The sequence below is a fragment of the Oryctolagus cuniculus genome, chromosome 11 (assembly GCF_964237555.1).
Source record: "Oryctolagus cuniculus chromosome 11, mOryCun1.1, whole genome shotgun sequence".
Lineage (NCBI taxonomy): Eukaryota > Metazoa > Chordata > Mammalia > Lagomorpha > Leporidae > Oryctolagus > Oryctolagus cuniculus.
In genome coordinates this window covers 87,495,614-87,512,059 of record NC_091442.1, presented here as the reverse complement: position 1 = coordinate 87,512,059, position 16,446 = coordinate 87,495,614, and the positions used below count along the sequence as shown (strand labels likewise).

General features: G+C 34.9%; 1 pseudogene; it reads right to left on the bottom strand.

The window, feature by feature from the left end:
• Nucleotides 1-12,622: 12,622 nt before the first annotated feature.
• LOC127491196 (U6 spliceosomal RNA) lies at nt 12,623-12,723 on the bottom strand (annotated as a pseudogene).
• Nucleotides 12,724-16,446: the final 3,723 nt, after the last annotated feature.

The window sequence follows — 16,446 nt, the reverse complement described above, 5'->3', positions numbered from 1 at the left end:
AGTACCCAACTTATGATGCATTTATTTCAAGATGTTCTTATAGACTTTTATATATACTTGCATCATACAATTTTTTACTGAATGAAAATAAATAATACATAAGAGTATTTGTCTTATAAAAAGAATATTTACAGTTGAAAACTGAAAAAGGGTTGAAAAAATTCTATAATTTTCTGCCATTTTGTTTGGCTGTATTTCAAATATTCTTTCTTCCTGTTTTATTCTCAACATTTTCAAAGTTAATTTGTGTCACTATCTGCATGAACCCATGATCTGTTAAAGTTTTTCCTTCTCTGGAGTTCAAAGAGTTCATGTGTCAATTTTCATTCCCACTGTCATCAGGGAAATAATATTAGATATCAGTGAATGTGCTTTGCTAAATTTCTATCAATTCTAAGCTGCAGGAAATAAATCCAGTCACCCTTAACTCAAGCTGTCAATCAGAAAATCAGAAAGCAGGATACAAATAACATATGCTTGTGGCATTGTGTAATTCACACGTGGTTAACATGCTGAATGATTCATAAAGATATATCTTTAACCTAGAAAAGAAGCAGATTTTGAATGAATAAGAGACCAAAGTGAATCCTAAAATTTCAAGTCATTATAAGAAATCAGAGAAGAGAAAATGAATTTTTCAGTAAGGCAGACAGTAAATAAAGCATCGGCAATCTGTTATAAAGGGCTTTAGGATACAGTAGGTAAATTTTTCATGAAACATTGAATATAATGCTAATTTCCTACATATATGTAGTTTTTTCATTTCTAATGACAAAATTGATATAATCAATGACTCAAGGGTGTGAATACAAAAGCCTATTGATGTATTAGGTATCAATTTTAGCCTATTCATAATTGGAAGGAAAACAATTTATGATTAGTTGTTAATATGCTATATTTCTCTTGCTTCTAATAAACAGCACATGTTTTAATTATTTAGTTTCCTTAGACCATTGTCTGTCTTTCCCTCTCTCTGTCTGTAACTCTGTCTCTGAAATAAATAAATAAATCTTAACACAAAACAAAACAAGCAAAAAACATACACTGGGGATGCCCCATCCCATATTTGAGTGCCTGGCTTTGAGTCTCAGACCTGTTCTTGATTCCAGCTTCCTGATACGATGAATCTAAGGAGGCTGAACACAATGGCTCAAGTACTTGGGTTCCTGTCACCAGTTGAATTCAGATCCAAGCTCTTTTGGCCTGGTACAGCTCAGCTGTTGGTGGTATTTGCAGAGTGAGTCAGTGTTTAGAGATTTCTATCTGTCTTGCTCTGTTTTTCAGAGAAAGAAAAATCAATAGAAATCTAAAATTTAAGAACTTAAATTTCTATATTTCAAATAAATTTTATATCATGTAAGAATATTATAATATCAATGATTATTATTATAGCCAAGAAAATGTTGATGTTCAATATTCAATCTTCTTTGTTTTTTGAGCAACTTTTATTACTATCTGCAATGCTAAGTATTAAGCACATGGCTCTTAGAAAAAGTACTTCATAAAAATTAAAGAGGTGAAGAAATTGGCCTCTTGCATTGAGTTTTTGAGCTTTTATAAAAGATTTTTAAAATAAAGAATACTTGGAGAACATAGGTAAAAGAATTTGTTTTGTAAGTTTTTTTTTTTAACTTTTTTTTATTTGACAGGTAGAGTTATAGACAGTGAGAGAGAGAGACAGAGAGAAAGGTCCTCCTTCCGTTGGTTCACTCCCCAAATGGTCGCCACGGCCGGCGCCACACCAATCCGAATCCGGGAGCCAGGTGCTTCCTCCTGGTCTTCCATGCAGGTGCAGGGGCCCAGGGGCTTGGGCCATCCTCCACTGCTCTCCCGGGCCAAAGCAGAGAGCTGGACTGGAAGAGGAGCAACCAGGACTAGAACCTGGCACCCATATGGGATACCGGTGCTGCAGGCAGAGGATTAACCAAGTGAGCCATGGCGCCGGCCCTGTTTTGTAAGATTTAACAATGCTTAATTTTTACTCTTAAATGTCTTTCATAAATTATCTGTTCTTTATATTAGAAATATTCATTTATAATGATAATCTTAATAGTATCATAAAATCTAAAATCAAAAGATTGTACATTCTAAAATCCCAAAAATTACATTTCCATTTCTCAAATTAAATAATATCTAATCCTTTCATGTGTTTCAAAGTGAATTATTTTTTCTCTATTCTTGATATTGAAGAACATTTCTAGATTTTTTTCAACACATTTTCAATATGCACTCTGTCAGACTGTACATTGAGTATTTATTCTAACAGGTTTTTGTTTGTTTTTAAATTTTACTTTTAACTGACACATAAATGCTGTATGTACTTATAGGTTCACCTGATATATCTATAAAAGTATATGATGAATAGTTTCCAATCGGGTGAGATATATCTATATCGTCAAATATCTAACATCCATTTTAAAAACATTCAAAATCTTTTCTTCTAGTTTTTTTTTAAAGAGAAGTATACTGTGCAATATCATTATCTATAAGGAATAGTTTTTAAACTCTGAAAATATTGGTCTAGGTCACAAAATCACTGTGACTCTTGACTATTGTTTCATTTTAGTAGGTTATTCAACAAGATAGCAAGTATGTGGAGAGTAGGTATACAACAAAACAGAAGGGATTACATTTTTAAATGTGTGTCTTTATAAATAAAATCAAATGGTATGTTTCCCAATTAGTTTTTTTCAAAATCAGTTTTTTTAACTCTAATGTATTTCTTCTGCCTGTCAATCACAACTGTTTTGAACTTTCCATAATCGGTGAAGTAATTACTCTTCATGCTTTTGAATCATGTATGCTTTTTGTAGCTATTAATCAATTTCCTGCAGTGCTCCAAGTTAAATTAAATTACAATACTAATACCAGAAGGGTCCCAAATCACTCTTTCTCCATATTTTAATAAATATATATTCAAAGTAGAAAGAACATATTTTCCTTGTAAATAAAATATAGAGAGAACTATGTCACTAGAGTTGACAGATGACTTCTACCATTTTTAGTACTTACTGCTCTGAAATATCAAAGCTCGGGTAATATATTATAAATAATTGGTGTAGTGCAATTGTTTAGTGACTACAAACAGCAGCATTTGCTGTTTCTTCTGTTAGCATACTTCTTGCTGTCTTACTCAATGGAAATGAAGGTAGAGTGGGTGTACATACATTTATGCCTTTTCTCACTCCTTGGCTATATTGCACTTGTCAAGAAATTAATTTATGGTAGTACATACAGTACTTCTAGGTTATAGTGAGGTTAATTTTATGCCTCAAATGGTTCCAATTAGTGCTGTAATGCAAATGAAAACCAACAGAGAGCTTCACAATCTGTGTGTCTATATGTGATATATGAATGTATGCATGTGTGTATGTATGTATGTATGTATCTAGTTGTATTGTATGATGAAAAACTTATGCAGGGACCCAATACATAAACTTAAAACAGTCAAAAGTTAGTAGTGGGGTATGCCAACCTTAACCTCCACCTGTGACAACTGCATCCCATCTTGCACTGCCAGTTTGGGTTTGAGCCCCAGCTATTCTGCTTTCCACCCAGCCTCTCCTGATGCATGTAGGAGGCAGCAAATGATGGCCTGAGTGCTTAGATTCCTGCCACCAACAAGGGAATCCCAGAAGGAGTTCCAGGTTCCTGGTTTCAGCCTAGCCCAGCTCCAACCATAGCAAATACTATGATATGAAGCAGTGAATAGAAGACCTCTGTGGCTCTTGCTCTCACTCTGCCTTTCAAGTAGATGAAAATAAATAAATAAATATTTTTGATATTTAAACTCAATTCATCATATCTTAGCTAAACAATATTATGATTAGGTATATTTTAACATTCAACTATACTGAATTTGGCTTAAATTATAGGTCATAAGTATAAGAAGGAATAAATGCAAGCCTCTAAAAATGAAAAAAGCTTGTCACTACATGGAAAGAACTGCAATATGAATTGCTCATGTTTTATTGTGATTAAATAGAATTTAAACTCCCAATTTGTTTAAAAATTGACTCTGACAGTAAGACCTTAAGTACATTGTATGTGATGATTTTACTGCCCAATATGTTGCAGATACTATATTATAGGAAAGAAAATATTATAAGATTTTGAAGTCTTGTAGTGTTTTCTGCAAAATGCAGTGAAATAATATATAAAATTATAAGGTTATTATGTTAATTGTGATTTTATGTGTTATTGAGCTATTCAGACCTTTCTAAAAAGGTTGTTAATAAGTGTTGCATTACAATAAAGCAAAAGTTATATTAAATTATATGATATGGAACTGAAATAAAACATAAAATGGGAGATTAGAAAATAAATGTAGATGTAGAAGCTATAATAAGTGTCAATATTTAAAAATATTAAATAATGTAGCACAATTAAAGATGCTAAAGAAAACATAAGAAGTTAGACAATGCTTTCTACTTTCCCCCTGTATATGTTTTTTTTTTTTACTGTGAAAGTATTTTTAATTAGATTTATTTTTATCTCTTTTTTAACAATGAAAATTTCCCTTTTTAGCTGGCTATATGCAGTATTATAACTTTTTTTAAAAAAATCTACCTTTTTACACTGTAACTATTGAAATGAAAATATGAGAACATAAAAAAGCAATGCTTCAGACCTCATTTATGTGCTGCAGTCCTTTGTACTCATGAAATGTTTCTAGGTGAGCAGAAAGGGCTGTTAAGGAAGACGGATATCATACAAGCATGTCAATCACATATAATAGGCAGTGGTGGAAGGTAATCTCCCTCTGCCCATCAGTCTCTGGCAGACTAGTAGACAGAACTCATTACTGTGCAAATGAAGCTGCCAGCTGCTTCTGCCATTTGCCTTAGCTGAGGTCACAAAGAGTTGACACCAGTTAAAGCTGGTTAATGTGGCAAGGGAAGTAACAAGGAGACAGAGCAGCTGTGTAGGTCGAAATAAACAGTATCCTATTGACAATAAACGTCAGGGAGTTTAAAAAGTCCTTGTAGAATCTGGGGGAGAAAACATTTTATCGTAGTGATTCTTGGGTTTAAAATGAGCTGCTCTGATCAATGAAAACATTCATCTAGATTATCCAATATAAATGTAACAAAATCTCAGTTCATCATCTTTTACTTTATGATTTTGATTTTATAAATGTTAGTCTTTGAGCAGGCTACAATTTCCTGGGTCAATCTATTGACTTACAAACATGTAGACAGCATGGCCCTATTAATAATGATGGCAACACTAATTACTATTGCTGCTTCAGTGACTCAGTTTCTTTGAAAACTCTGCTAAGCATCATCTTCCTCAATTCTCAAAACAGTTCCATGAGAGAAGCATCATTATTTGTTTTACAACTGAAGAAATTGGAGCTACAGGAAGCTGGTATTTGCATTAAGTCCTCAGCCTAAATGTAGAATTCTGATCTGGACTCAGGTGTGTCTGACTCCAAAGTCCGATCTGCTGCAGTGCTGTTATTGTTTCCTTATGATCTGTAACTGTTTCTCTTCAAAGATGTTCTATTTCCACTAGAATTATTATAATAATTATGTGAGAGTGATACTGTTTCTAACATTATAATAATCAGAAAGTTAAGGCGTGGAAATTAATTTACTTGCTCAGATCTAGGAGATTAATGAGAACTACAGACTTGAATTTGTGTATATATCTGATTTCTTATTCCATCAACTGAACTGCTCCCATGACCAGCCTTTCAAATATGTACTAGATATAGCATCTGTAGCAAAAACAAGTCTTAACATTAGATTAAATTTTAAAAAATAATATTTTCTAGGTTTTGTTATACATTCTAAAATATCTCTATTAATATGTCATCTAGAATAGAACTTACTCAATGTAGTTTTAAATATCATGTCAGAAGAAAACACGACTACGGAGAATAACCAGCATTTCTTTCATGCTTTGTAAATTTCCCAATGTTTGTCATAATCAAGGATTTTATGGCAAAAATAATTTGTTATGATTTTATGCATCAGCTTATTTTGCATGTGTTTCCTTTAAAGGCCTCATTTGCTTACTCATTTCAAGTATGTAGCTCAATTTTTTCAAACTCATTATTAGACATATGAACATTATCATTATTGTTATTGAGAGGATTATTTCTTATTGACTGGTTCATGGCACCTTGTATAGTCAAATGAGTTATGGATTTTTGTCTTACAAGGTTATATAGTCATTTGTCCTTTATTTCTGTTACTCTTTGTTACTTGCCCATTTATATGTGTGTTTTTTCACAGCTAGGCAGTTTATTAATTTTTTATTTTTTACATATACTTTATGCTGGCTCTGAATTTAATTTTCCCAGATCTCAGAGTCTCTGGGAACATGCCAAACTGATTTTTGCAATATCTTTGGCTTTCTTCTCTCTTTTGTGGACAAAGTAACTAAATTAAGCCAATAATGCTTCCAACTGCTTGTTCTAATGAAAGACCATATTTAAAAGCATTTTCAATTATTTCATATAAGTAAAAATAAAAATATTCATATGAAACAATAAGTTTAACACTTCTTAATTGTATCTGCTGTGCAATAAAATCAATGATTGTAACTGCCAAATTTGACAAATATTATGTGTTTAAGGGTCTTAATTGTCAAATCTGTTCAAAAACTGAATGTTGTGTTGATTTTTTAAAAAGAGAAAATGTACAAAATTAACTGACAATTTCTATCTAATATATGTTCCTAGTGGACTTTCCAGTGTTTCTTTAGCCATGATACCAAAACTAACCTTTCAAAGAATGAAAGAGCTGAAAATAAACAAATCAATGTGGAAGAAAACCGGAAAGATTTTATCTCTGCAAGATTGGGACAGAAAGAGAATGAGACAGAGACAAAGGAAAAGATCAGAGATACATTAATCATAACAAATATTCTAGCCAGAAGGGAACACTGGAAATTAAGAAATAGTGATGGGTAAGTCTTTTAAGGTTTACAGATGAGGTTCAGATAAGAAATTCAGCATTCTTGTGATTATCCTAACCTTTCTCATAGAGGTTGAAATCAGATTGGAAATCCGAGAACAAGCTTTCTTGTAATATATTGCTCCTTCCAGAGTCAGTCCAGCTGGAAGTGCATAGAAGCATGAAAATGAAAAAGAAAACAAACAGAAATAAGCTAACCAAATTATTGAACCATTGGAAATATTCATCTTGGTCTGGGTAGGCGTAGGTCCCTTTTCATCTGAACCGATTGTTCCCTTGTTTCTAGTAAGCGCTCTTTGTTATTTTTCGAAAACGAGCCTTCGTGGAGATAGTTCATCATGTCTTCACAAAGAGTTGGGATTATTATTTTTGCCTGGAGAAAGAGTTTAAAACATCATGGAAAAAATGTTGAGGAAAAGGACATGGTTTTGGATTAGGGCATAATTGTTGCAATTGAAAGTAATTAATGAGAACATTCTCACAAATGTGCAGATAACAAAATGAATGAAATATGCTACATTATAATAAACGCAGGAAACCTTTGAAGTCCAGAGGTCTGACAGAATGATATAAAGAGATCAATGTACAAATTGTAGTATTAATGCTCTGATTCCATTTTTCTAAAGAGAAACATTACAATTAGAGAGCCAGTCATCTCAATGTGTAGTAATGCATGGGATATCTTATACACTCTTGCTAAAATTTATTTTGAGATTTAGAGAACAAAACCACAGGTTCAGAAAAACTGCTGAATATTTTAATTTGACATGAAGAACATTAGTTTTAGTCTGTGCTGGAGAGTAGTAAGAAATTTATATATCACAGTAATTCAATCTTAACAAACAAATACATACTTTGTTTTCTCAATATCCTAATTTTACATAGTACACATGCACACTTTGTTCTTATAAGGAGAAAACCAACTTCAGTAAAGGGAGAGACCTCCAGTTTAAATCATTGAAAAGCTAAGAGATACTTATGGTGGCTGCCATGATCCACTCATGACTTCAGCTCCATTTCTTTGTGACTCTCATAGCAACGTCCTCTTTCACAGATGGGCTTAGGGCTGAAGCTTGTTTACTTGGTGTACAGAATGCCTGTACCAGCAACCAGGCTGAGTGCTTTGGTTCACATCAATGGTAAATGAGTGCATCAACTGTGATCACCATCAAATCAACTCTTAGATGGGTCAAAAATGCTAGCTCTTATGTAACTGAGGCCACTCCTCATTGCTCCACCAAATTTCAACAAAGGGATAAGGTTTGTTGATTGTATTATAGCACTGAGGCTTATACATGGAGCTTGTTGTGGGTTATTATAATCAAAATCAAAAGATAAAACTGGGTAAAAGCTTGATCCCAAGGAAAATCTGGATGGTTTCTAGGAAAAGAGGGATATCTGTTGGATAGAAAAGACAGGACTATTCAATACAATAGTAATTACTAGGTGTGGTGATAAAACTGTAAGAAATACCACAAAAATGGGACTCTGCATAGTGAAACTTTTGTTTCTGTATATAATTGTTATTGATTGGATCATTATGAATAAATATTTGATGTATTACACAAGTATCTTATTATTTTTTAAAGATTTATTTGAATGGCAGAGTAATACACACACACACAGAGAGAGAGAGAGAGAGGGAGAGAGAGAGAGAGAGAGAGCTTCCATCTACTGCTTCATTCCCCAAATGCCGACAATAGCCAGGGCAGAGCCAAGCTGAAGCCAGGAGACAGGAACTTCATCTGATCTCCCACATCATGGCAGGCACCCAAGTACGTAGGCCTTCATCTGCTGCCTTTCAGGGACATTAACAGGAAGTTGGATTGCAAGTGTGGAGTAGATGGGACTTAAATCCACACTCCAATATGGTATGCAGGCATCACAAGCAATGACTGAACCCACTGTACCACGACCCTTGTCCCAAGTACCTTAATCTGATAAAAAATAACAAGTTTATATACAGTTAGCATTTTAGGAATGCCAAGAAATCTGAACTAGCTAAATATTGCTTCTCTTAATAATTTGTTTTTGCTCCTACCTTTTCATGTATGTTACCCAAAGGCACATTCAAAAAACCAGAATGTGTAATTAATGAAACTAATTATTTAAAAAAATAGGAGTATAGAATGAGGTTGAATAATGGGAACAAAACCACAGTTATAGGGGATGGATAAGTTCTATTGCCTATAACACAGTAGGATGACTACTGTATATTTCAAAATGAGTGAACACTGTAGTGCACAATGTAGCTGCCACATGGGATGCCCACATTCTATGCTGCAATGCCTAGGATCAAGTCTCACTTTCACTTTTGATTCAGCTTCCTGCTATTGCACCTAGGAGACAGCAGATGATGGTCCACATAGTTGGGTGCCTGCCACATACATGACAGACCTGGATAAAATTCCTGACTCCTTACTACAGTCTGGCCCATGCCTGGCTGTTGTGGGATTTGAGGAGTATACCAGCAGATGGATGATCTCTGTCTTTGTCTTTCCCTCTCAGTCACTCTGCTTTTCAAGCAAATAACCAATTTTTAAAAACTCAAAATAGAAAAGAGACTTTTGAATGCTCCCAAAACAAAGAAACAATGAATATTTGAAGAGATGCATATGCTAATTATGTTGAATTGATCACCATATATTGTATGTATGTGTCAAAATATCACACTATACAGTAAATTAATTTATGAATTAAAAAAGAAATGTTAGATTAAAATATTTTATTTTAAAATATGGTTTATACTCTCATGGGCTTTTCAGCCGGATCCGCATGCCTTAAGGGCTGATTCTGAGGCCAGAGTGCTGTTTAGGACATCTGCCATTCTATGGGTCTGCTGTAATGTTTTGTAGTTTTCATAATCAATATTTATGTAACTGTTTTTTATTCTTTTTCATTCATCCATGTATTTATTTATAGGCACTTATTTTGTAATGAACATTCATTTTTCTGTCATTGAAATACTCTGAACAAACTAAAATTACTAGTCTCATTGAATTTATAGAAACTAAACAAATATATTAATATTGATGATGACAGAAATTATGGAGAGGATTAAAACTGAAAACTGTCAGAACTGGAGAGTATTAGAAGAGATACTTCCAATGCTTAACAGTTTCATTAGGAGAGATCTTAATGGAAAGAATAACAAATGCATATGTTGAAGACATCTATGAAAATAAAAGCATTCAAGGCAGAGAAAAAGGCAGTTACAAAGTTCTGAGGCAGGACATGGCTGGTGTATTCCAAGGACAACATGGAGACAGCACTTGTGTCGGGACAGGTAAGGACTAGGCTGGGGTACTTAGGAGGAATTTAGGTTGGAGAGAAAACAGGAAGTCATATTCTTTCTCTCACAATTATAAATATGAAAACATTACTTCCTTGATGGTTTTCCATAAATCATTGTCTTTTCTGGTTAACTTTATATTTTTTTATTGTCTTTCTAGATCTTTGGTACAATAAGCTAATTTATTTCCATTCTTCCTTCTTCTTGGTAGCAAGTTATAGTGTTTCCTGTGCTTTTTAGAATCACTTTAGTTCTAAGATTTGCTGTTGACTGTGTATTCAATATTATGTATATATGATTATGCTGTAATTTTCATTTCAACTTATTTTTTAGCCCATTTAGATTTTGTTTTGTTATAGGAATTGTGCTTTGTGATCTGTAAGTATTTTAGCTACTTTATATTATATCTAATTTTGTGTGATTGTAGTAAGACAAAATGACCTGTGCTATTTCTATTTTTTTAAAAATTATCAGCATTGCCTTTGAGAGGGAGAGAGAAAGAGAGAAAGGTCTTCCATCTGCTGGTTCTCTCTCAAATGGTAGCAACAGCCAGTGCTAGGCCAATCTGAAGCCAGGATCCAGGAGCTTCTTCCAGGTTTCCTACATGGGTGCAGAGGCCCAAGCACTTGGCCCATCTACCACTGCATTCCCAGGTTATATGCAGAGAGTTGGAGCTAGAAGAAGAGCAGCCGGGACATGTGAGTCTTAAATACAGAAATCATTTATTCACTGTACCACAGAAGTGTGACAACTGAAGAGTCTGTGAGGTATATGACTGCTGGTTTTGAATATGAAGAAGAGAGCCATGAGCCATGGTTCATGAAGATGTAAAAAGAAATAGAACAAAGCCTCCAGAAAACAATGAGATGTCACACACACCTTGAATTTACCTGTCAAACTTCCAACCTAACTCACAGATCTGTGAGGGAATATATTTGAATTGGTTAGGCTACTAAATCTGTAGTAATTTGTTACAGCAACAATAGAAATCTGATATAATATCTACTAAATTGAACTTGTTGATTCAATTATTGACCTCTTCTCTATTATTTTTTGTTATATTCACCCTGATTTGTCAATTCCTAAAGCCAATTTGATAAGTCATTGCTTCATTTTTATTACATTTTTCTTGTATTTCCATTACTTTCTCATTTGAAAGGGGACAAATAATGATAAATTATTCAAACAGTTTTGATAAGTATCAACAAGGGTATGTAATTATGGCAGTGACATTCAAGATGCAAATGGGACAGAGGTGTTACAAATATTGTTAACTTTGATAATGTAGTGAAAGAGTGGAGTAAAGAGTCAGCATTTAAGATTGAATTTCAGGTTTTTTACATTGTATAACTGAACATGCTGGTACACTCAGCAAAGTATAAAAGCAGTAGCAGTTTTGATGATATGAAAAATATGTTACAGTGTACCTGTCACTTTTGCAACTATAAAATCTGAATACTCAGATTGAGGGTAAACCTGTTGAAGTGCATGTCACCTATGGCTGTATTCATACTGGTCTTCTCATTGCCAGTTAAGAGGGATCAAAGCCACATGGTGGCAACAAGAACTCAATAGGAGTGGTGACAGTGTTCTCATTGGACAGTTCCTGTAATGTGCTCTGGTAATGTTTCCTGTTGCCCAGCCAAAATGTGTTCTAGCCATTGTCCAAGTCTTTTCTTCAAGCTTCTCATTGATTTAATTATATGTCCAAAAATCCTTTGAATGAACTAATTTTTTCTTAATTAAACCAGTCAGTTCCTGTTCTTCCTGGACATACATGCCTATATATCATTGCCTATATGCCATAACCTTTTTCTCAGAACATAAAGAAGATAAAAAATTTTGAAAAATTTAACATATACTAGAGAATAAACTATGAAGCGATTGTAACATTTAGTTACACTTACATGTTTTTAGTTGGATTCATTTTGTGTCTCACATTTTATTTATTTTGTTTTATTTTAGAGACGAGAGAGGGGGGAGGGAGGAAGAGTAGGAGAGAGGGAGAGAGGGAGAGAGGGAGAGGGAGAGAGGGAGAGAGGGAGGGAGGGAGAGAGAGGGAGAGAGGGAGAGAGAGAAAAGAGTCTTTTCATCTGCTAGTTCATTCTCCAAATGCCAGCAACAGTTAGGGCTAGGCCAAGCCAAAGCCACGAATCAAGAGGCACAGGCACTAGGGCCATCATCCATTGCCTCCCCAGGCATGTTAGCAGCAAGACGCATTGGAAACAGAGTTGTGAGGACTGTGATATGGGATCCTGGCATTGCAAGCAGTGGCTTAATCTGCTACACCACAATATTGGCCCTATCTTTGCATATTTTTCTTTGCTTTATGTACTACGATTAAAAAAAAATCCTGAACCTAATGTTTCACAGTTAAAAGATGTGTAACATTTAGTCTTCCTTTTTTAATATGTAACGTTTCACAAATTTGTGTGTCATCCTTGCACAGGGGCCATGCTAATCTCTATATCGTTCCAGTTTTAGTATAGTTAGTATATGTGCTGCCACAGTGAGCACAGCTTAGTCTTTACTTAACTGGTGTCCTATAGTAACCATTCCCTTTTTAATGCTCATTTTAAAATACAGAATAGTATATATGGTGCTCTAATTTTTTAATTGCTTTTATATGGCAGATTATCAGAAGTGGAAATTGTCAGTCCAAGTATACAAACTTGAGAACTTCTTGGAGCTTGTTTAGAGGCTAGTTTTATCTATAATGTGTTATATTACCTTGGACAAATAACATTATGATGGAACAGTAAAATATGCCACATTTGTGATAACAAAATATATATACTGGCTGGCGCCGCGGCTACTAGGCTAATCCTCCGCCTTGCAGCACCGGCACACCGGGTTCTAGTCCTGGTCAGGGCGCCGGATTCTGTCCCGGTTGCCCCTCTTCCAGGCCAGCTCTCTGCTGTGGCCAGGGAGTGCAGTGGAGGATGGCCCAAGTGCTTGGGCCCTGCACCCCATGGGAGACCAGGAGAAGCACCTGGCTCCTGCCATCGGATCAGCGCAGTGCGCCGGCCACAGCGCGCTAGCCACGGCGACCATTGGAGGGTGAACCAATGGCAAAGGAAGACCTTTCTCTCTCTCTCTCTCACTATCCACTCTGCCTGTCCAAAAAAAAAAAAAAAAAAAAAAAAAAGACATATACTTATATACTTATATCTGCTCTGAAAAGATGACATAAAATAAACAAGCATCTCCTGTTCCAAAGGAGGACTTCTCACAAAATATTTATTTATTTAAAAAAGGTATATTGAGAGAGAGAGAGAGAGAGAGAAATAAAACACTCCCACTCATTGGTTCACTCCCTCAGTGTTTACAATAGCTTGGGCTTAGCCAAAGCTGAACTCAATTTCAGTCTCCCACATGGGTGGCAGGTACCTAATTACCTGTCTCCCATGATTTTCATTAGTGAGTAGCTGGAGTAAGGAGACAGAGCCAGGAGTTGAATCCAGGCACTGAAGTATAGACTTGGCTTCTTGGTTTCTAGGTCAAACATCTGATACTAAACTTATCTTGTAATTCGATTTTCCCATGAAGCTTGTGAAATCCCCTTGAACTGATTGCTTTCAAGGAGAAAGTGCAGCATGGGCATGATGTTGTATCTAAGTAAATAGTTAGAAAGAACTTATGCAATTTGGACACTGATTAGTTTGTTAAAGGTCCACAGAAGTGGAAAGGTTTGCCCTCTATCAGCTGTTATCAGAAAGAGGAGGCAAGCCATGATAGGGCCCATCAATACATTTAATCTATAGTGAACGCTAGAATAAAAATGTGAATAGGTTTAAAAAGGCGCTATATTTTATTTAGTAATAGAGATGTTTGGTATCATGCATGCTGCCCAGTGACCTTGTATGAAATGAGTGTTTTGTGAGATTATTGTTAAGATGAGCAAAACTGGTTTAGTGGTGACCATCAGATAAATGGGTGATAACACTGAGGCTTAGCTCTGAGCATCATCTGTATTCACAGCTGATTATTTTCTTTCTCTTTCTCTGTTAAGTATTTAGCACTAAATAGAATAAAGAGGGAAGATGTTATACTTCTAATTTAACAAATATTTCATTTAATTTATTTGAAGGGCAGAGAAATACACAGAGACTCAGAGATACAGAAAAACAGAGAGAAATCTTCCATGCCTTGGTTCCCTTTCCAAATGCCTGCAACAGCCAAGGCTAGGTCAGGCCATAGCCAAGTGGTTGGAACTCAATCTGTGTCTCCCACAGAGTTGTCAGAGACTCAAGTGCTTGTCTCAGCACCTGCTGCATCCCAGGGTGTGCATTATCTAGAATGAGGAGTAGGGCTGTGACTCCAACCTAGGTGCTCTGATATGATATGTGGGTGTCCCAAGTCCCATTTTAACTGCTTACCCAACCCCTTTTGAGGCTTTAATAAAACCTCTTTTTAGAAAGAACAGGGATTATTTGGTGCTATTGCATACTTTTTCGAAACTCCTACAGTTGTTATGATTTTTCTTTACTTAAAATACTTAATAAGATATTTTTCTGAAGCCAATTGCAAGATTTCTACTTTAAAAAGTAATAAAAATGCATTGCGCTCTTGCATTAACTTTTGGTTACTTTAAAATTGTATTCCAATAATTCTTCAGCGTTTCACAAGTTCCCAAAGAATATACCCTGAAGACTCATCAGGAAATTGGGCCAACCTCCTTAAACTGATTTGTTGGTGTATCACCCTGCATGCAGAGGATTTATAGCAGGATGAAACAAAGCATGAACAAGGTAAAGATACACTGGAATTGAAAAAGCGCAAAGAAGTCAGTGCCTGAGCACATTCCTTAGGGAAATTATTATCAACTTGGACCTTTGGGAGCTATTATGAAAACCCCAAGAAATATCAAATGGATTTTAAAAACAGCTCATCTTGGGTTTCACAATATAGAGAATAGTTGTAAAGTGTTTTGTTCCTTCAATCCTTATTAGGAGAAGGCAGGATAAGAAATTTTGCCTGGTAAGCAAAAACTGAAGCCAATGTAATTCAATTAAATTGCCTTGTGATATATTTATGAGTACTTTGACTTAAAAGCAATACTTTAGAAATGTTGGTTCTAGGAGGTGAGAGGCTGCAGCCATTTTTAATAGAGTAATCAGGTTTTCATTGCACTTTTAAATGTTTTGAGACTAAAGTTGTGATCTTAATTTTAAAACAGGAATACATTATTTAAATTATTACTAGGCTTCCCTATGAGTCTGGGATAATATATATGGAGTTAAAACCAAATTCCACTACCTTATAGATACAATATCTCTTTTCAAAACTGCATATTTACACAAAAATAAACTGCTATCTCAAATTAATGACAAACTAACTCTTACTAATTTTTTGAAGTACTGAATCTAAGGTAAATGTAACGTTAGACAAAAATATTGGTCTGGTACTGTATTGAATTAGTGTTATTTAGAATGACTATTAAATTTATAAGATTTTGACAGTTTTTCCTCAAATTTAGAAGTTAGAAAAAATATACTGGTGTATTTTAACCAAAGGATTAATTTGAGGAATAATTTGAATCCTGACTTAACAAATGCCAAATTTATCAAGGTATATTTTTATTATTCAAATATACATCATAAAAATTAAACATACCTGTTTTCAAAACTGGCCAAGCCCTTTATAGAATATTTTTTTCTGTTTCACAACAGATGCTTCCTTCATTGCAGCACTTGAACAAACCTCAATTTTCTTTGAAACTTACACTGTCTGACTTGGCTACTAAGCTGGCTGCTTAATTCTGATTTGTTATCATTTGTCCCCAACAACATAATGTCACTGGAATGCTTCATGTCATGAAGATATTTAGGCAGAACAAAGAGGAGTTTCCAAGCAGGCTCCCCAGAAAGTTTACCTAGAGATGGACCTTATTGTGCAAGAAGTTTATTAAAAAATACTTATTTTTAAAATATATCACTTATTTTGTTAGTGTTTAGCTTTTAAATTTATTTTGAAAGGTGGAGAGAGAAAGAGATAGAGTGAAGTGACTGAGATGGGGTGGGGAGGGAGAGAAAGAAAGAGAGAGAGTGAGAGACAGAGAGAGAGAAAGAGAGGGAGAGAGAATCTTCCATCTGCTGGTTCACTCCTCAAATCCCTCAACAGCCATGGCAGATCCAGGCCCAAGAAGAGCCAGGAACTACAACTGTGTCTCCCAAATGTGTTACAGGGACCAGGAACCAGGAACTCCATCTAGGTCTACCAAATGGG